A 21587-nucleotide genomic window follows, 5' to 3' on the forward strand; every position below is an offset into this window, starting at 1 on the left:
CGACGATTGGCTGGTCAAGAACACCTCGGAGGCAGGAGCCCTCCGGTCCATGCAGTGCACTATTCAACTTCTGGAGCTGCTGGGGTTTGTGATAAATTACCCAAAGTCCCATCTCCAGCCATCCCAGTCTCTGGAATTCATAGGAGCGCTGCTGAATACCCAGACGGCTCAGGCCTACCTTCCCGAAGCGCGGGCCACCAATCTCCTGGCCCTGGCTTCGCAGACCAGAGCGTCTCAGCAGGTCACAGCTCGGCAGATGTTGAGACTTCTGGGTCATATGGCCTCCACAGTTCATGTGACTCCCATGGCTCGTCTTCACATGAGATCTGCTCAATGGACCCTAGCTTCCCAGTGGTTCCAAGCCACCGGGAATCTAGAAGATGTCATCCGCCTCTCCACCAGTTGCCGCACTTCACTGCTCTGGTGGACCATCCGGACCAATTTGACCCTGGGACGTCCATTCCAAATTCCGCAGCCTTCGAAAGTGCTGACGACGGATGCATCTCGCCTGGGGTGGGGAGCTCACGTCGATGGGCTTCACACCCAGGGTCTGTGGTCCCTCCAGGAAAAGGATCTACAGATCAACCTCCTGGAGCTCCGAGCGATCTGGAACGCACTGAAGGCTTTCAGAGATCGGCTGTCCTACCAAATTATCCAAATTCGGACAGACAATCAGGTTGCAATGTATTACGTCAACAAGCAGGGGGGCACCGGATCTCGCCCCCTGTGTCAGGAAGCCGTCGGGATGTGGCGTTGGGCGTGCCGGTTCGGCATGCTCCTCCAAGCCACATACCTGGCAGGCGTAAACAACAGTCTGGCCGACAGACTGAGCAGAGTCATGCAACCGCACGAGTGGTCGCTCCATTCCAGAGTGGTACGCAAGATCTTCCGAGAGTGGGGCACCCCCTCGGTGGATCTTTTCGCCTCTCAGACCAACCACAAGCTGCCTCTGTTCTGTTCCAGACTTCAGACACACGGCAGGCTAGCGTCAGATGCCTTTCTCCTTCATTGGGGGACCGGCCTCATGTATGCTTATCCTCCCATACCTTTGGTGGGGAAGACCTTACTGAAGCTCAAGCAAGACCGCGGCACCATGATTCTGATAGCGCCCTTTTGGCCCCGTCAGATCTGGTTCCCTCTTCTTCTGGAGTTGTCCTCAGAAGAACCGTGGAGATTGGAGTGTTTTCCGACTCTCATTTCGCAGAACGACGGAGCGTTGCTGCACCCCAACCTTCAATCCCTGGCTCTCACGGCCTGGATGTTGAGGGCGTAGACTTCGCTGCGTTGGGTCTGTCTGAGGGTGTCTCCCGGGTCTTGCTTGCCTCTAGGAAGGATTCCACTAAAAAGAGTTACTTTTTCAAGTGGAGGAGGTTTGTCGTTTGGTGTGAGAGCAAGGCCCTAGAACCTCGCTCTTGCCCTGCACAGAACCTGCTTGAATACCTTCTGCACTTATCAGAGTCTGGCCTCAAGACCAACTCAGTAAGGAATCACCTTAGTGCGATTAGTGCTTACCATTATCATGTGGAAGGTAAAGCCATCTCTGGAGAGCCTTTAGTCGTTCGATTCATGAGAGGCTTGCTTTTGTCAAAGCCCCCTATCAAGCCTCCTACTGTGTCATGGGATCTCAACGTCGTCCTCACCCAGCTGATGAAACCTCCTTTTGAGCCACTGAATACCTGCCATCTGAAGTACTTGACCTGGAAGGTCATTTTCTTGGTGGCAGTTACTTCAGCTCGTAGGGTCAGTGAGCTTCAAGCCCTAGTAGCTCATGCTCCATATACCAAATTTCATCACAACAGAGTAGTGCTCCGCACCCACCCAAAGTTCCTGCCGAAGGTGGTGTCGGAGTTCCATCTTAACCAGTCAATTGTCTTGCCAACATTCTTCCCCAGGCCGCATACCCGCCCTGCTGAACGTCAGTTGCACACATTGGACTGCAAGAGAGCATTGGCCTTCTATCTGGAGCGGACACAGCCCAACAGACAGTCCGCCCAATTGTTTATTTCTTTCGACCCTAACAGGCTAGGGGTCGCTGTCGGGAAACGCACCATCTCCAATTGGCTAGCAGATTGCATTTCCTTCACTTACGCCCAGGCTGGGCTGACTCTTGAGGGTCATGTCACGGCTCATAGTGTCAGAGCCATGGCAGCGTCGGTGGCCCACTTGAAGTCAGCCACTATTGAAGAGATCTGCAAGGCTGCGACGTGGTCATCTGTCCACACATTCACATCTCATTACTGCCTCCAGCAGGATACCCGACGCGACAGTCGGTTCGGGCAGTCGGTGCTGCAGAATCTGTTTGGGGTGTAAATCCAACTCCACCCTCCAGGACCCGAATTTATTCTGGTCAGGCTGCACTCTCAGTTAGTTGTTCTTCGTAGGTCAATTTCTGTTGTACCCTCGCCGTTGCGAGGTTCAATTGACCTGGGTTATTGTTTTGAGTGAGCCTGAGAGCTAGGGATACCCCAGTCGTGAGAACAAGCAGCCTGCTTGTCCTCGGAGAAAGGGTATGATACATACCTGTAGCAGTTGTTCTCCGAGGACAGCAGGCTGATTGTTCTCACCTACCCTCCCTCCTCCCCTTTGGAGTTGTGTGTTTCATCTTTTTGCTAGTCATTCAACTGGCAGGAGCGGTCGCGCACGGGCGGGAAGACGGCCGTGCATGCGCGGTGGGCGTGCCCTGCGTGCCGACCGTCCCGCGAAGCTTCTTTCCGGTTGGTGGGGGCTGCCGCGGACGTCACCCAGTCGTGAGAACAATCAGCCTGCTGTCCTCGGAGAACAACTGCTACAGGTATGTATCATACCCTAATCTCACTTAAAAAAGCTCTTGCATCCAAAAAAGAAGGAAGCTATGAAGGCTCAAATAAATGAAAATTAATGTTATCTATAATATACATTTAAAGCCTTAACTGAAATTTAGCCTGCACATTCAAAGCTTCCCGAGAAACTTCTTTCTTCTCTCGTGTCAATCTGAAAACATCAGGAAAAATCTGAATCTTTCCTCCCATAAAAGTTAACAGAGGTAGACTGTCTTAAACAGAATCTAAATAAAGCTTCCTTATCTTGAAGAAACACAAATGAGACCAGGAGGGTGGCATAAAAATCCACCTCTTCTTACAATCTCTCCAATAGTGCTGAGAATTCAAGCAATCCAAGGATAACTCAGCAGCCACTGGACCTTCCGGTTTCACTTTCCAATAGGGCGTAAAGACAAATAATACAGTTTTTGTACAGGTGGAAGCCCTATTTCTGAATATTGGAATACTTCTTTAAAATAAAATTAAAAAATAAATAAAAACTTACGAAACATATCCTGTGGGCAGCTAAGTTTAACAGATTGAGACTTTAAAAAAAATGTTCTAATAAGGTCCAAGATGGCCACCGACTGAAACAGATGTGAGTTTTGGGCTCCCATGATTTTTTAAAATTATGCCTAAGAGAAGAGGCCAGCCCGCTACCGCACCCTCTCAGCGGCAGAGCCCTGTGGCTCAATCTGGCTCTACCAAATCTTTCCTGCAGCAAGTCCCAACTCTGGAGACATCGGTGAGCAGCGCGCCAGCTCAGCCAGGGGTGGATGGAGGCCCCAGGCAGAACTTTGGGCTAGAGGTTATCCTCAGCCCCGATGTAAGAGCTCCTCCCTCGCAGCTGTGCGGAAGCAGCTCCCCAACGGTGGTGTCCTTAGCCCTGCATATGGAGGAAATGGTGGGGCCAATGCAACGAGAGGCAGAATGTGATCCGCGAGAAGCTGAGGGGAGTTTAGAAATACAAACTCCTCTAATAAGTGCCGAAACGGCGGTTACAGCAGCGAGACACACAGAAGCTACAAGTATAAGAACTTTGAGAGAAAATTCCACTCAGCGTTTCGAGGTAACGAACACTCAATTTACTTCATCATTTTCTAAGCCCTCAGAAGTCACTTTAGACAGTTTATGGTGCCTAATAGCCGACTTGGGTAAAACATTATGTCCTCAGGTACAGAAAATTAGTCAAGATATGACTGTTTTAGAAACACAAACAAAAATAGACAGATGAAGGTCTGAAATCTTTGGCTTTGAATGTTCAATTACAAGAAAAACAATTTCCAGCATATGCAATCGCTTCAAAGTAATATGGTTAAAAATTTAACTAATCTGAGGAGGAAAACGAAATTCCTTGAAAATTACTCAAGAAGTAATAAAGAAAAATTCTCACCTGATAATTTTCTTTCCATTAGTCCCAACAGATCAATCCAGAGACATGTGGGTTGTGTCCCTCTACCAGCAGGTGGAGATAGAGAGAACCTCCGAGGTTTGCTATATGTGGACCTGCGCAGCCAGCTGAACCTCAGTATGAACGATACCAAAGCGTGGAATGGAAACTCTCCTAACATTGTCAGACCAATTGCCCAACATACTTCCACCACTTCTATATTTACTTTATTATCAAATGAAGGAACATTCAGAACAGAACCCAAAAAAAAACTAACCAACTGCAACAAAACCGCAGACAGTAAACCGGGGGGGGGGGGGGGGTGCCCTAGATTGATCTGTTAGGACTAATGGAAAGAAAATTATCGGATAACAATTAATTTTTACTTCCATGGCATCCCAAAGATCAATCCATAGACTTGTGGGATGTACCCAAGCAGTCCTCAAGTAGGGCAGGACACCCCCCAACTCGGCAGAAATCACAGATGAGCCAAACACCGCATCTTGACGAGCTGCCACATCCACCCGATAATGATGAGTGTATGAACCGAAGCCCATGTAGCTGCCCTGCAGATATCTTCCAGAGAAACCAAAACCGGGACTCTGCATAGGAGGAAGCTTGAGCTCACGTAGAATGAGCACGAACTTACAAAGGGGCTTGCTTGCCCAATGCCACATATGCCGAAGAGAAGGCCTCCTGCAACCAACGGGCTATGGTGTCCTTGGACGCCATATGACCCGTCTTACTGCCTCCAAAAAAGGACGAAGAGATGGTCAGAATGACGAAATTCATTCGTCACCTCCAAATACCTGAGAAGAGCCCATCTCACGTCGAGGCAGCGAAGAGCCCGGAATTGCTCAGGGTAATCTTTCCTGTGGAAGGCTAGCAAATGCAGGGACTGCCCCAAGTGGAAACGAGAAACCACCTTGGGCAAAAACGAAGGAACTGTCCTAATCGATATCCCCGCCTCCGTAAAACGCAAGAAGGGGTCTCTGCAAGAAAGGGCCTGCAACTCTGAAATTCTCCGAGCAGAAGTAACGGCTACTAGGAAAATCGCCTTCAAGGTGAGATCCTTAATCATAATCCCTGATAAGGGTTCGAAAGGACCCTGAAGTGCTTTGAGAACTAGATTAAAGGTTCCAGGATGGCAGAACTGGCATGCGAGGAGGGCGCAAACAATTTATGTCCCTCAAGAAATGAACCACATCCGGGTAGGAGGTGATGGATGCCCCCTGAAGCCAGCCTCTAAAACATGCCAAAGCTGCCACCTGCACCTTAAGAGAATTCAACGAGAGTGATTTTTGTACAGCCTCCTGAAGAAATGCGAGGATAACCGGTACTGAAGCCGAAGCCACTGACAATCCCGAACTCGCACACCACGAATCGAAGGTACGCCACACCCTAGCTTAAGCTATCGAGGTGGATCTTTTCCGAGCCTACAGCATCATAGCAATAACTGCGTCCAGATACCCTTTTCTTCTCAACCTTGCCCTTTCAAGGGCCAGGCCATAAGACCAAAAGGGGAGGGATCCTCCATCATGACTGGCCCCTGCAGCAGGAGACCGTCCTGCACCGGTAGCAGAAAAGGACGATCAAACAGAAGCCTGAGCACATCTGCGTACCAGGGTCGTCTGGGCCAATCCGGGGCCACTATGATCACTCAGCCGGGATGACTGGCAATGCAAATCAGTAACCTGCCCACCATTGGCCACGGGGGGAAAGGCATAGAGCAGGCCCCTGGGCCAAGCTTGAAGGGCATCAATGCCTTCTGAGCCCAGCTCTCGTCCCCTGCTGAAGAAACAGGGAACCTTCACATTGAATGCGGTGGCCATTAAGTCCATTTCTGGCATCCCCAAAGGGCAGTTATGTGATCGAAAGCCAGAGGAGAGAGCGTCCACTCCCCCCGGCTCCAACTGGTGGCGACTGAGAAAGTCCGCTTGCAGATTCTGTGACCCCGCTATATGAGCCACTGTCAAGAAAGAGAGATGAGTCTGTGCCCAACGGCAGATCAGAGCCGCCTGGTGCCCCCCTGATGGTTTACGTAGGCGACCGTCGTCACATTGTCCGAAAGAACTCAAAACTGGGCAACCGTGGAGTAGAGACAGAAACTTCCGAAGGGCCAGACAAATCGTCCATAAATCCAAGCAGTTGATGGACCATGACGCCTCCATCAAAGTCCAAACGCCCTGGGACGTCTGTTGCAGGCAATGAGCCCGCCAGCCAGACAGTGACACATTCGTGGTCACTATCTTCCAGTCTGGGGTTGCCAGAGGAATGCCCGACACCAGATTCTTTTGAATGAACCACCAGTGCATGATTGTGTGAAGACGGGCCGAACATGGCACCCGAACCTCATAATCCTCCGACAGCAGAGACCAATGGCTCAGAAGGTGCTACTTGGAGGGGGCGCATGTGAGCTCTGGCCCACTTTACCACGTCCAAGGTGGAGGCCATGGAACCTAGAACTTGTACATAGTCCCAAGCCCGCGGGTTCATAGTTTGAAACACATTCTTAACTGAGCCTGTAACAGGCCAACAGCCCCAGGTGATGGAGGAAAGGTAGGGGGAGATCGGGAGAGACCTGGCACCACCAGGTATACACCACAAGCTGCAAACAGCCTCTCAACCCCTGTCTGTGCTAAACTAGGCCCAAAGGACACCAGTAGCCAGATCAAACCTGAGCTGCACAGAGATGTCCCTCCACCTGCTAGCTAGAGAGAACACCGAGGTTCAGCTGGCTGCACAGGTCCACATATAGCAAACCTCTGAGGTTCTTTCTATCTCCACCTACTGGTAGAGGGACACAACCCACAAGTCTCTGGATTGATCTGTGGGACGCCATGGAATTTGCGTTTTTTAAATTTTCCACAACAATTTGCTGTTTCCCCTCGTGAAATGTTAAAGAATTACATTAAAGAGATACTGGAGGTTACAAAGAGAGTATTCCTCCCTTCTCACATGCACATTATTTCCCTGTTAAAAAGGAAAGAAACCAACAAATATCAGAAAAACAGTCATTAGATGTATCTGTGCTTCTTGAATCTTCAGATACAGAACAAGTCACAGCAGCCACTTTGTTGGGTAAAAACCAGATATTGAAGATGCTTTTTTAAAAATAGAGAAAAGACTTTTAAAGGTCTAAAAATACAGATATTCCCGGATGTATCAAGAGATACCCAGAAAAGACGGCAACAATTCCTTCATATGAAAACTGAAGTGCTTCAGATAGGAGCTACATTTTTCCTAAGATACCCCTGTAAATGTGTGATCAAATACCAATCACTTAAATATGTTTATTATGAACCCTCTCAGTTTGCAGCCTTCATAACATCTAAAAGGAACTCTGGGGGTTGATCTATTCAACCATTAGTAGCTCTTATAATGTAAAAAGGAATCAGCTCATGTATAATTATAATTTCCTTGATCTCCATTGTTGAGGAATCTTGGACTCAAATTGTGGACTTGAGAATGGTTAACAAAAGAAAAATCTTTCCTTCTTTATAATTTTTCTTTTTTACTTAAATGTATATCCTTAAAGTAACCAATCTTTTCTATACAAGTGATGTAATGCCTTGTTTAAAATAGAAATGTTAATAAAAAAAAAAAAAGTCTCAAATTTAATGATCTAGCTCCATGTTTTAAGTTTTCCAACTTTTGATATACCACATTAGCGTCTTCTAACAATTTTAAGTTCTACTTCTTTTAATTGGGATAAAGATGGCTCAGTCTTAATTTGTTATCCTGATGACACAGTCGAGACTGGACTGTTTCAATAACTGAGGCATTAGTCTTAGAACTGGAGACAAAAGTAAGACGCACCTTGTGCAGGGACTCCACAGCTGACCATAATATTTCCAATGTTACCTTTGATGGTCCCACCAGTGGCTGTAAAGCCACATCAGGGCTAGACTGGTCTCAGCCAGTTCAGATGACTTCTCTGCTACTGGCAAATTCAGCTCAACAGTCACTGGTTATTGGAAGGCTCAGCTTTTTGGGGGAACCTCCTTTGGAGCGCAGCTGTACCAGGAGGCAGCTCCTCCATAGCCACTCCAGATACCCCAACTCCCGAGATTCCGGCGGACGCTCTTCCTGACATGCTCACTGCTCTTAGAGTCTGCTGGGCTGGACTACATGGGCTGAGCAAAATCTTTGCTCTCCAACCAGGACTTCTCTCTGTACCGGTCAAAGAATGCCCTGGAATACAGTGGTTGTCACGTATACTGTCATCAAAAACTGACAAAGGGCTGGGGATGCAGAGGGTAAGGAGGGAACTGCTCCAATTCTCCCCTTCCTCTCTGGCATCTTAAAAACTAGGAAAAAGGACATGCCCCTAGGAAATTATTTTGAACCAGACATGCATGGGGAAAACTTTTTCGCCTCTGTCCCATTTTCGGGGTTTTTGTTCATATCACTTTATATTTTAAAAAATGGTTGCTACATTTGCTAAAGAAATATTTAATCATCATCATCTATCTATATAAAAGGCAACCCCAACGTTCTGAAGCCTCCACGGAAGTTGAGGCGCCCGAGATATCCGGTGTGCCCTGGAGTGTCTGCACCGCCCTCGCGTCAAAACGTCATGACGCGTCAAAACGTCATGATGTCGAGAGCGGAGCTATTGACACTTGAGGGCCGAAACTGCCCACAGCGAACAAGGCATGTAGCTTCGAGGGACAGAGGGAGGGGGTCCCTTGCTAGCGCCCGTTTCATTCCGCTCAGAAACGGCCATTTTTTCCTAGTAGTTAATAAAACACATCAAACAGTGACTTACTTATAATACAGCAGCAAAAAAATATACTTTTCAAGAACTTCTGGATTTGAGTTTGACGGGTCTGAGCCCAAGCATACTTATCAGAAGAGTGCATATCCCTCAACAACTCTGGCTGGTTTCTGAGATACATGCAAGAGTCTTTGCATGACATACGCTTAAAGTCGTGCTGCATGAACAAAATTCCTCCGACAGATTCAACCAGCAGGGGAACAGAGGGGGGGGGGGGAGATCAGCAATGCCTTTCTCTCTTTAGCGCCATCAGGTGTCCAGGACTAATAAGCCAGAGATGGTCTTATTAAGCGGGCAGATCATAGGCACAATAAAGAAAGAGAGGACATTTCCCTAAAAATTAAAAATAATGGAGGAAATATCAGAAGACATCCTAAAAGGAGGACATGTCCTCTTAAGATGACATAAGATAACCCTACCTACAACAATCAGGCTATAGCACTGAAATTGTTCTTACTTTCCCGATAATCAAAATGTAATGCCGGTGCTAGAGGCCATTAGTGCTGGTGTTAGTGAGCACTGAATGCTCAGAGGGCTCTAGCACAGGAGACAAAGTGCATGCCAAAGATTTGCGCAAATAGCATGCAAATATAGTCAAACGGATGTTATTGAGGTCATTTCCTATTCCATCCCAATCAACAGCATACTAAACAAAGCCACCCTTACTGCTAAAAAAACGAACGCCAGCTTGATGCAGGCCGCTGAAGGCCATTAGTGCTGGTGTTAGCGAGTGCAGAAGCACAGGACAACATGCTCAGGACAAAAATTAACGCAAATAGCATGCAAACGTAGTCAAACGGATGTTAATGAGGTCATTTCCTATTCCCTCCAAATACTCAGAAAACAGTGCACAAAACAAAGCCACCCTAACCGTTGAAAACCATTAGCCAGTTCTGTGCAGGCATTAGGCAATAGGGTGTTTGAAGAGAGGATTTCTCACGATTCTTTAAAATCTGTTGGTTTTTATTTAATTTGGAAGCAGAAGGAAGCCTGTGCAAGCCCCTAAGCGATGGTAGACAGAAACGAATGTGAGCAAGTCACTGCAAACCCGAAAGTGAAGGCACACATTGGTGTCCGTTTGCCGTGCTTAAATATAAGCCTTCCAAAGGAAAAAAAATTTTTGAAAAGCTCATATTTAAAAATGGTGCAGAAAACAGGCACTGTGTTTCACTTTCGGGTTTACCTGGTGCATGTGTGCAACAGCCAAGCTTATCACAAAATTCTGTGCGTGCGTAAAGCACGTTCCCTCCCTGCTTTCACTTTTACAGCATGTGTATAATTTGAATACCATTTCCTTTGAGCATTAACAAGCTAGATTTCTGCCCTGTTCCAGCAGTATGGCTTCTGTGCTGTTGACTTTACTGTGGGATTGGAATTCTGAGCATCGGGCCACTGCTCAGGGAGGTCCACAGTGCCTTTAATTAAGGAAAAAAAATAGTACTAATGGAATCTCTTAACCTTTCAGCAGCCTTTCATCTAGTTGATTACAATCTCCTTCTACAGTAACATCTATTACCCTCAAAGGCCTTGGAACTGGGTTTCATCCTTTCTACAAAAATCACTCTTTTAAGAAGTCCTTTATAAATCAAACTTTCTTCTGTACATTCATTACCCTGCAGTATGTCTCAAGGATCAGTGTTATCACCGATCCAAATATTTCCATTAGTCCACTGGCTACAATAATTCATTACTGCCAATTCCTATGCTGACAACATCCTTTTGGTTCATTATACAGACACATTTGTTCCCGATATTTCACTGCTTCAACATAGTTTTTCCCAGATTTCATCTTAGCAATATGATAATAACTGCTTAGTGTTTAGTTATGTATCTAAGCACTTAGCTAAGTCTTTTAGGTATTCAGGGCTGATCAATTGAATGCCATATTTCTGTTGTAAAACTTTGTTTTACAGCAATTTTGTGCTGTGTTTTGTTAGATAATCACCTCAACTGCACTCTGAGGACTAGATTCTATATATGGCACCAAAAACAAATTGGAAATGAATAAACCGCACTTAAAATTAGGTGTGACTTATAGAATAGCGCTTACCCCCAAGGGTCTTGCTTAAACTGTCATATAAATACCCACGCCTAAATTTATATGCAGAGCCCCTATATTCTATAATTCCACACGTGACTGAAAACCATGCCCCAATCCACCCCAAAACCCTCCCACATCTCCTTTTTTGGGCCATACCTAAATTTGCGTGTGTAAGTTCTAATTAAATCTTAGTGCCAATAATCGGTTGCCAGAAAGCCAGTTAGTGGCACTAAATGGTTTATGTAATTAAATTGCATGCACAAATTATGAACATGTCCAAATTTGCAAATGCAATTTTTAATGGAAATTTGAGGGTTTAGCAGGATTGCCTCAGACTTCCATTAAACAATTACAAATGGTTCAAAAGACAGCAATTAGAATTTTCTGTATTGCATGGAAACATGACCATGGTTTACTTTTACTTTTTTCAGTACCACTGGCACCCTATGCAATATTGGTTTGAATACAACATTTCTTAGCTCAGAAAGCACTTCACTTAAGCATTCCACTTTATCTATCTTCCTTATAAGCCTTTTCGTCACTTGCATTCCTCCGTCATTGCCATAATTGGGCTCAACTGGATTTTATGTGTCAATGTTCTTCTTGGCCTGCATTTATGGAGCTCTTTACCACAGGATCTAAAAGTGGAACTCTCTCTTTGTAAAGTTTCAAGTGGCACTTAAGACATATTCACTCAAACTGGCCATGTTTTTCTGATCAGAGTTTATACTTTTGCAGTTTTTTTTCTCTCATTTTATGCTGGCATTTCCTATTATATTGAAATAGGGCATGCTTTTACTACTAAATTTTAGCTGCTTGTTTACTGCATACTAAAAGGTGTCATATATGCACCCAATAAACCATAAACCCTTCCTACACTTAATAGGTTTTGTACTGTAAATCACCTTGGGAATATGGGTAGAGTAAAAAGTTTCTGAATAAGATAGTAGGGTCTACTATCTCATTCAGAAACTTTTTACTTATGAGAAAAATTACAGTTCATTCACTTTAGACTGGATGGTATACATCCAAGGGTACTCAAAGAACTCCAAGTACAAAATTGCTGATATGCTGTTAATAATATATAACCCGTCATTAAACTCATCTTTAGTACCTGAAGATTGGAGGTGTCCAACGTAAAACAGATTTTTAAAAAGGGTTCTAGGGGTGATCCAGGAAATTACAGACTGGTAAGCCCAACATCAGTACTGGGTAAAATAGTGGAAATTATTCTAAAGAATAACATTTTGGAACATATGGTTTAATGAGACAGAGTCAGCATGGGTTCAGCCAAGGGAAGTCTTGCCTCAATTTGTTTCATGTCTTTGAAGGCTTGAATAAACTTGTGGATATAGGTGAGCCAGTAGTATCTAGATTTTCAGAAAGCTTTTGACTAAAGTTCCTCATGAGAGACTCCTGAGAAATTATAAAGTCATAGGATAGGAGGCAATGTTCTGGTATGGATTAGGAATTGGTTATTGAACAGAAAACAGAGAGTAAGGTTTAAATGGTCATTTCCTTCAATGGAGGTGGGTGAATAGTGGAGTGCTGCAGGGATCAGAACTGGAACCAGTGCTATTTAACCTATGTATAAATGATCTTGAAATCGGAATGACGAGCGAGGTGATTACATTTGCAGATGACACAAAACTATTCGAGTACCTGTATATAATATGTAAGCCGCATTGAGCCTGCCATGAGTAGGAAAGCGTGGGGTACAAATGTAACAAAAAATAAAATAAATAAATAAAACACATGTGGACTATGAAAAATTGCAGGAAGACCTTTGGAAATTGGAAGACTGGGCATTCAAATGGCAGATGAAATTTAATGTGGAGAAATGCAAAATAATGCACATTGAAAGAATCATCCGAATCATAGTTATCTGATACTAGGCTATACCTTGGAGGTCAGCACCCAAGAAAAAGATCTATGTGCTGTTGTAGACAATATGCTGAAGTCTTCCACTCTGTGTGGCAGCAGCGACCAAAAAAGCAAACAGGATGCTAAGAATAAATAGGAAAGGAAAATGAGATCTAAAATACTATAATGGCTCTGTATTGCTCCATGGTGTGACCTAACCTCGAGCGTTCCGTTCTGGTCTTTGCATCTCAAAAAAAGATATAACGGAATTAGAAAAGGTTCAAAGAAGAGTGACCAACATGATAAAGGGGATTGAACATATGAGGAAAAGTTAAAGAGGTTTTGGCTCTTTAGCTTGGGAAAAGAGATGAGGTCTACAAAGTCTTGAGTGGTTTAGAATAAGTAGAAGTGAATCTATTTACTCATTCCAAAAGTACAAAAAGACTAGGGGACACTCAAGGACATTACATGGAAATATTTTTAGAACACATAGTGGGAAATATTTTTTCACTCAAATAGTTAAGCTCTGAACTCTTTACCAGAGGATGCAGTAGCAGCTGTTAGTGTATCTGGGTTTCAAAAAAAAGGTTTGGACAAGTTCTTGGAGGAAAAAGGTCCACAGTCTGCTACTGAGACAGACAGACATGGGGAAAGTACTGTTTACCCTGGAACTGGTAGCACGGAAATGTTGCCACCGTTTAGGTTTCTGCCAGGTACTTGTGACCTGGCTTAGCCACTGTTGGAAACAGAAGACTGGGCTAGATGGACCATTGGTCTGATCCAGTATGGCTATTCTTATTTTCTTATGAATCTGAGAAGTTAAATTATTAGTCCAAGCATTGCTACTAATGCAACTGGATTATTGTAACATCTGCTACTTGGGACGTTATCAGCAACAACTGATGTTCACCTCATTTTCTCACTGGAAAAGTATGACAGGATCTCTCAGTACTTTATCAAACTTCACTGGCTGCCTATGGAAGTGAGAATTTTATTTAAGCTGGCTTGTTTCCTCTATAAACTATCAGGCTTATTTTTGAAAAAGAAGGGCGCCCATCTTTCAACACAAATCGGGAGATGGGCGTCCTCTCAGGGTCACCCAAATCTGCATAATCGAAAGCTGATTTTGGGCGTCCCCAACTGCTTTCCGTTGCGGGGACGACCAAAGTTCCCGGGACGACCAAAGTTCCCGGGGGCATGTCGGAGGTGTAGTGAAGGTGGGACTGAGACGTGCCTAACAGATGGGCATCCTCAAGCGATAATGGAAAAAAAAGGGTGTCCCCGACGAGCACTTGGGCGACTTTACTTGGTCCCTTTTTTCTTAAAACCAAGCCTCAAAAAGGTGCCCGAACTGACCAGATGACCACCGGAAGGAATTGGGGATGACCTCCCCTGACTCCCCCAGTGGTGACTAACTCCCTCCCACTTTGCCAGCCTGAAATGTCATACTCAGGTCCATCGCAGCAGTATGCAGGTCCCTGGGGGGGGGGGGGAGGTATGTTTGTGTCAGCAGAGGCATAGCGAAGGTGTGGACGTCCTTCTTTCAAACATTGTGGACGTCCTGAACTGCCCCCCCCCCCCACAGGGACGGCCAAATTTCAAGGGAGTAGAGTGGAGGAGCCTAGTGGTTAGAGCATTTGTCTTGCCACTGCTGCTACTTGTGATCCAAAATCCAAATAAATAAAGGGGATGTCAGAGGCATAGCAAAGGCATGGACGTCCTTCGCACAGAAACATCCACATTTTGGACGTCTACAACTGCCGTTGCAGGGAGAGAGGCATAGCGAAGGACGTCCTTCACCCATGCTCCAATTTTTTTTTAAGACGTCCCTAACGAGCACTTGGACTTGTATTTTTCTAAGGTTGTAGATGGCAATTTATTTAAGGTTTTAGACGGCTATTATACACGCAGCTTGTCTGCATGTATGAAGCTGTCTTTGGCATGCACAAAGCAGCCATGCATAATGCTTGGCTGCTCTGAACTGGCTTCCCCTCCTTAGGAAGGCAATCGTGTGCAAATGAGCTAACAGTGAGCAGCTCATTTGCATTCTATTTCCTTCATGCAGGCCCGCTCCTTTCCAAATCGCTAAGGGAAGGGCTTTTTCCGTTCAGTTAGTGCATCAGTTAGTCCACTGCAGTGCCCCCTAGGGTGCCCGGTTGGTGTCCTGGCATGTCACGGGGACCAGTGCATTATGAATGCTGGCTCCTCCCACGACCAAATGAGTTGGATTTGGTCGTTTGAGATGGGCATCCTCGGTTTCCATTATCGCCGAAAACCGGGGACGACCATCTCAACATTTATGTCGACCATCTCTAAGGTCGACCTAAATGTTGAGATTTGGGCGTCCCCAACCATATTATTGAAATGAAAGATAGCCATTCATCTTGTTTCGATAATACGGGTTTCCCCACCCCTTCGGAGGGACATTCTGCGAGGACGCCCTCAGGAAAACTTGGGCGTTTGATTATGCACCTCCACATAGTCTAGCACCGGTCTCTCATTATCAACATTTGGTCTTTGCCAAGTCAGTCAGAAATCATAGGCTACATAGTTCTAATTTTATATCCTTCCCTTCGCCAAAGGATAAAAAGCATCGGCATTTCAATCTGCCAACATGTAGAAGGATATATTGGTTCTTTTCCTCACTGCTCGTTCCTATTTAGATGTTAGGAAAAATTATTCGGAAAGGTTTGTGCTATGTTAAGCTATGCAGTTTTTTTGATTGTTGCTTTTATTATGTTCAGCTATGTACTTTCATCCTGGAGGCTTGCTCCAGTTTCTTTTTACGTTAGCCACTTCGAACTGTGAGGCTTTAGCAGCATACAAGATCATATGGTATGTTATTAATACTGAAAGATGGTTAAGAAACTTTTAATAAATCTAGGTACTTTCTATTTTCAATGGAAAATGAACTTCACTTTCTCAGAAATATCAGGAGGGGTATATAGTATAATTATTAAACACTGAAAACAAGTCTTAAGCAACAAAATTCAAAGGCAAAGTACAGAAATATAGAAATTATTTCCAACAGTACTTCAATGAACCACCAAAAATACAAGAAAGGATGACTAATCCGAACAAGGTGGAAAGAAGTGCTGTTTTGTTCATGTTCCATAAATCCACTGATAGCACAATGCTCCCTTCACTCAGATTAGGGGTGATAAGCTCTTTCTGTAGCACTTACACTCACAACAATTTTGTTAAGCATATATTGCCTTACAAAAAATACAGAATAATGTGCGTTGTTGGCATCTAAAGTTACAGACTCTGCTTGAATTAACTTCTTGAGGACTGCTCATACAGGTGTGTATTGTCTTTATATAAAACTCAGGCAGTTAACAAAAAGCTTCTGTATTCATGTATATCTTTTACTACAGCAAACAAAAAAAAAAAAATCCCAAATGCCATCTGTGGCTGAGCCACAATGCAATAGTTACAGTAGAAGTTCCTAATTAGTTTTGGTAGGTCAGGAGCAGAAAAAATGAGTAAGAAGTATTTCAGCTTTTAAGTAACGGTATAAAAAGGTTTTTAGTTTTATTTATTTATTGCATTTGTATCCCACATTTTCCCACCTATTTGCAGGCTCAATGTGGCTTACAGAGTTTTGTTATGACAGTCATTCCAGGATATCAGATACAATTAGTAGTGTACAAAGATTAAGAGAAGGAAGAGAGAAGGAAGGTGTTTGGCAAGATAGTATGGAAGGTGGACACACACAAAGATTTAGAAACTCAAAATAAGTAAAAACAAACCACAAAACCTGGGCACAGCAATCATCTGAAGGTTTGTAATGTTTAGAAATAGTTAAAGAACACAGGATAACAACTATACCACTATAAAAACAAAGATAGGTTTTCTAGTAAATGAAACCCATAAACTAAGGACCCTCGATTTCTTTACAGGACAGACAAAATATTTCTGAATGGTGTACCTGCTCACACGCCATAGGGCCCGATTTACTAAATTGTCAAGGTGGAAATTAGCACAATTTAGCAGTTTTAATCACAGTGACTAGCAGTTGTCTGAATACTTTTATGCTTCACATATATTCTAGCATTGCTATATTTTTACCTTTCTGTCCTGACCCGAGGAAGGCAGTTTAATAAAAGAATATAAAGTGACATCTTTTTAATTTGACTAACAAAACTAGGAAAAGGGGTATGAAGTGGGTACGGTTTGCACTGTTACGATTAACGCATATTCAAAAATTTATGTATATTATATATTTTTTTTTAAACCGAATGGCAAACTGATCAAAACACTCCCAATGCAGAGGTTTTGCCTTACCACGCAGTAACTACAACTCATTAGTTCAAGTTATTAAAGTGCCCCCCACCCCCAAAAAAATACCTTTAGGTCTACCGAGACCAATCTTTGCCAGAGGTTTGTTGCTTGGTCATATCTGTTCATAAGTTACCGAGTCATTTTGTATCGAACTGTGAAGCAAATATAGGTTCCACTGGACAACCTTCTCCTGATCAGACAAGGTCTAAACTTAATAGATGAAAATGGGGTGGGGGTTCTCAGATTATAATCCCTTATTAAAAGGAAATCAAACATGAGCAAACACAAACCGACAACCTTCCCTAACGAACAGCCTAAGCATAATTTTCTATAATAAAACACACTATAAAAGTCAATTAGGCTGCTTTTTTTTATATAGCTTTTGCATTTGGTACCAAACTACCGAATCGGAAGTTACAACAATTCTGCCAGAAAACATGAGTAACGCACTTGCACTCTTTAAAATGTAAGTGCTCCTACTTCCTCAGTGCATTATCCAGTGTAGATACTGTAGTAGCCAGATACTAGAAACCCTTTTATCCTGGACAGCTCTATTATGTGCCTTTTGTTTGCAAAGAAGAAAACTCAACAAAGCATGAACAATCACTTCAACTTCTCGTGGTGAACTGCACAAAGCCATGTCATGCTTCGTGCACAGCACCTTCCCGACACACAACCCTGCATAAAACACAAGCGACCACAGTGCACTCACTAACGTGAAACAACCTAATCGCCAGGAGATCTTGACAGCAGCCGCTCAGGCTGAAGGTTTTACCTCCAGCACTAATCAGTGGCGGCTGCATTCCTCCCTAATTACCAGCTTCCCCTCTGATGCCTTGTACCGTTTTCATTTGCCAAGTTGAAAAACAAAGCCAGAATTACTCACTCCGTCTTGAAACAGGCAAAGGAAATCCCAGGAGAGGGGTTGTCACAGCACCACCGGGAATCACAGCTGCCGAGGTGAGGCAACTCCAGGCCTCTGGGCTGTTGCCAGACAGTCCGGGTTTCGTGCTCCTGTACACACCGAGCTGTCCTTTCTGAAAGTGAGAGCGGGGCTCAGCCAATCAGCTCGTCGCTCCCCCCCCCACCCCCACCCCCACCCCAACAAGTCCAACTAGCTCCGAGAAGCAGTAGGGGAATAATAACAAAGACAAAATATCCCAGACGTTAAGCGCCTTATCTGGAATCTTTTAAGAGCAGGTGATTTGTGTGAGTACCTGAGCACAGCCTGTTGCACCCAAATGAGCTTGCAAATCATGCTTCTGGCATTTGCATCGTATTAACTGGAGTTTCTAACCTGCTACATGGAACGCCTCTGAGCTGGGAGCTTCTGGATTCGGTGTCCGATCCGCTTAGAGCCTCTCGAGGGAAGCCTCCTGTCGGTTCCTTACTGGTTTCGCGTTCTGTGCCTCTGCCAAGGGAAAAGAAGCCTTAGTGGGTGGGGTTACCCGCTTCTCCCCTAGGAAACCCAAATAAAATACAAGTGCAATGTAGAAATCGCTGTGAACAAGGCTGGAAGTTGGGTTAGGCAGGTTTGTGGAGACACATTTTCCCAAATGCAAGGAACACTCTTCAATCTCAAACTGTTTATTCTTCAACTTTGCAACAGCAGGAACATCAGTCCATTTCAAATCTTTTGAAACCCCCATGCTTCAGGTGTTCCGCAGGACTATATACACTGGCCATGCCTATCACAGGTCCAGACCCCCAGTGTTCTAACCTCCCTCCAGTCCAGGCTGACCTTTTCTTTGGATCCACCCTGGTCTTGGGATGGGCACTCCCTGGATCTGATCCCATGCCCCCATGCTGGGTCTCTCCTCTGCCTGCCCCCTTTACAGCCAAATGGTTTAACTTCTATTTTGGGATTCTTCTTTACTCTTCCAGGTCAGTGGCAGGGGACCATCAGACAACCAATGACCCCCCCCCCCCCCAAAGAACAAACTATCACCTTTATCTCCTTCCAAACTCCCCCCCCCCTACAATTTTATTTCAAAACTGCTCCCTTGGGCTAGACTTGCTCCCACTCAGAGATCTTCCAGTCACTCCCCTCAGTGTCTCTCCACAGAGACTTACTTTCCTAATAATCCCCAACCTAACAAGGGATTACATTGAGATACTGTAGACTGACTTCCCGATTCAAAAGAATTACCCAAAATAATTCCTGAGCAATTCATAGGAGTGATCCTTCCCCCTCCCCCACTTCTGGGCATGAACCAGTGGCATAGCTATGGGTGGGCCTCCTGGGTAGGCCTGGGCCCACCCAGTTTGGGTTTCAGGCCCACACAAAATCATGGCACCTTTATTATGGCCAGCGGGGATTCCCAAGCCCCGCCAGCTGGAAGAGGTCCTCCAGTGGCCAGAACAGGTCATTCTACTTGCCGCAGCCGGCAGCATTGTCCACACAATGCCGCCATGCTGTTCCCCCCACCCCCGTGCATGCTTTTACGTGTGTGTGTGTGTGAAAAAACTGAGCTTGTGCAGGAGGGAAGAGGCTGATGCAGCAGCAGTGCATGGACAGTGCCACTTGCTGCAGCAAGTAGGAGAATGACCTGTCCTGGCTGGTAAGGCTTAGGGATCCCCACCAGCTCAATTATTTGTTGGGGGTCGCAGGGGCAGAGGTGGGGGGAATTGTGTGCCCAACCACTTTGGGTTTAGGACCACCCAAAATATGTCTGGCTAGGCCTCTGGCATGAACCCTAAGTGCACTTAGGTTTCTTTTTCAATTTTTGGCAATTTATTTATTCCTATTTAATAGCCCACCAGCTGAAAACAGTGTCAGCCCCCCTCCTCTCCCCATAACAAGTCAATGACCCAACATAGACCTTTATCTTTACTTAACAGATATCCATAACCAACATTAAGACCCCCACCCTCCAGACAAATGGCAACCCCATTTCCCTAGCTTCCCCTACCCCAAAACACCTATACGTATCCTGCAAATATCCTTTGGATAATCTTCCAGCAGCTTGTTTCCTATATTTATAAGTTGTATGGAGAAATATTATTTTGGTTTCTAGCTTTATACAGATGTGGAGGTGTATTTTCAAAGCACTTAGACTTACAAAGTTACATAATGAGGCATATTTTCAAAGCACTTAGAAAGTTACATGGAGGGGCATTTTCAATAGTGCGTCTAAGTCGGACTTTGGACGTTTTGCGCTAAACACACCAAATCCGTATAGGAAATATACCCATTTTCAAAAAAGAAAAACATCTGTCTTTTTTTTTTAAATACCATTTTGAACAAGGTTTTGTGCTTTGTGCATTTATCCTTTTAGGCCATATTCGAGAAACAACACACAAGTTAAAATCGCACAAAATCAAATCATGAGGATGTAGGAGAGGCCATCATTTTTAGTAGACTTGTCAACCAGACATCCCAAAAGAGCAATGAGGCATCCTAGGGGTCACTGCTGTGGACTTCATATAACTGCTCCCACTCACCATTAACCCTTTTGTCTTCTGAGCCTGCTAAAACCCATTGCCCCCAATTATACACCACTACAATAGCCCTTATGGGTGAAGGGGGAACTGATATGTGGGTACAGGAGGGTTTGGGTTAGTTTTGGTGGTTTGACCCTTTTTACCACAAGTGTAATAGGTGGGGGAGTATGGACCTGGTTCCACCTGTCTATGGTGCACTGCACCCACAACTACACTACTACAGGGACCTGCATGCTGCTCTAATGGACCACATCTGAGGCTGTCATAGAGGCTAGTGAGTACTATTTTATTCACATTTTGGGAGGTGGGAGGGGATCATTCCTGAATCCCTTCAGTGGTCATCTGGTCATTTGGGGCACCATTTTGTGTCTTATTCATTAGAAAAACAGGTTTAGACCAAATTGTTGAGGTTTTTATCCTAGACATTTTGATTTTGTTCCATTATGGCTGTAAAATGTCCAAGTGTTAGGCACACCCTAATCCTGCCTTTGAAACACCTCTGGCAAGTCCCCTTGCAATTTGGATGCACTGCAGACAAAATGCATAGATAGACTTCTGCAAAATAGGTTTCAAAAATACCAATTTGGACATTTTGAAAGAAACCCGTCCAAATGGTGCTTTATGACACTTTTTAGATGTTTTTCTCTTTCGAAAATTAGCCCTATAGTAACCTATGGAACTTTGTAAGTCTAAGTGCATTGAAAATGAGCCCCATAGGACTAGATTCTATACATCATGCCTACAATTCAGAACCAAAACAGAATATGCTTGGGTGTATTCTATAAAATAGGCCTAGATTTAGGTGTACCGTGTAGAATAAGCCTACATTTCTGCGCAGTTTAAGGACTACACTGAGTGCCCAGCCACACGACTACATTTAGTCACAGGCAGTTATGCCAAGTAAAACTTGGAGCAAATGCCAACACCTAAATTACGCACATACCAAGTGTTTTCTATAACAATGCGCATAGATTTTACACATGCCCA

General features: G+C 44.6%; 1 long non-coding RNA gene across 2 annotated transcripts in view; it reads right to left on the minus strand.

The window, feature by feature from the left end:
- Positions 1-18144, minus strand: part of LOC115462269 — a 373244-nt gene extending 355100 nt beyond the window's left edge. For both annotated transcript variants that reach the window (XR_003940799.1, XR_003940798.1), the window contains exon 1: positions 18043-18144. This is a non-coding gene — a long non-coding RNA (uncharacterized LOC115462269). The remainder of the gene's footprint in view (positions 1-18042) is intronic.
- Between the last annotated feature and the right edge of the window lie 3443 nt (positions 18145-21587).

This window comes from Microcaecilia unicolor, chromosome 2 (assembly GCF_901765095.1).
Source record: "Microcaecilia unicolor chromosome 2, aMicUni1.1, whole genome shotgun sequence".
Taxonomy (NCBI): Eukaryota; Metazoa; Chordata; class Amphibia; order Gymnophiona; family Siphonopidae; genus Microcaecilia; species Microcaecilia unicolor.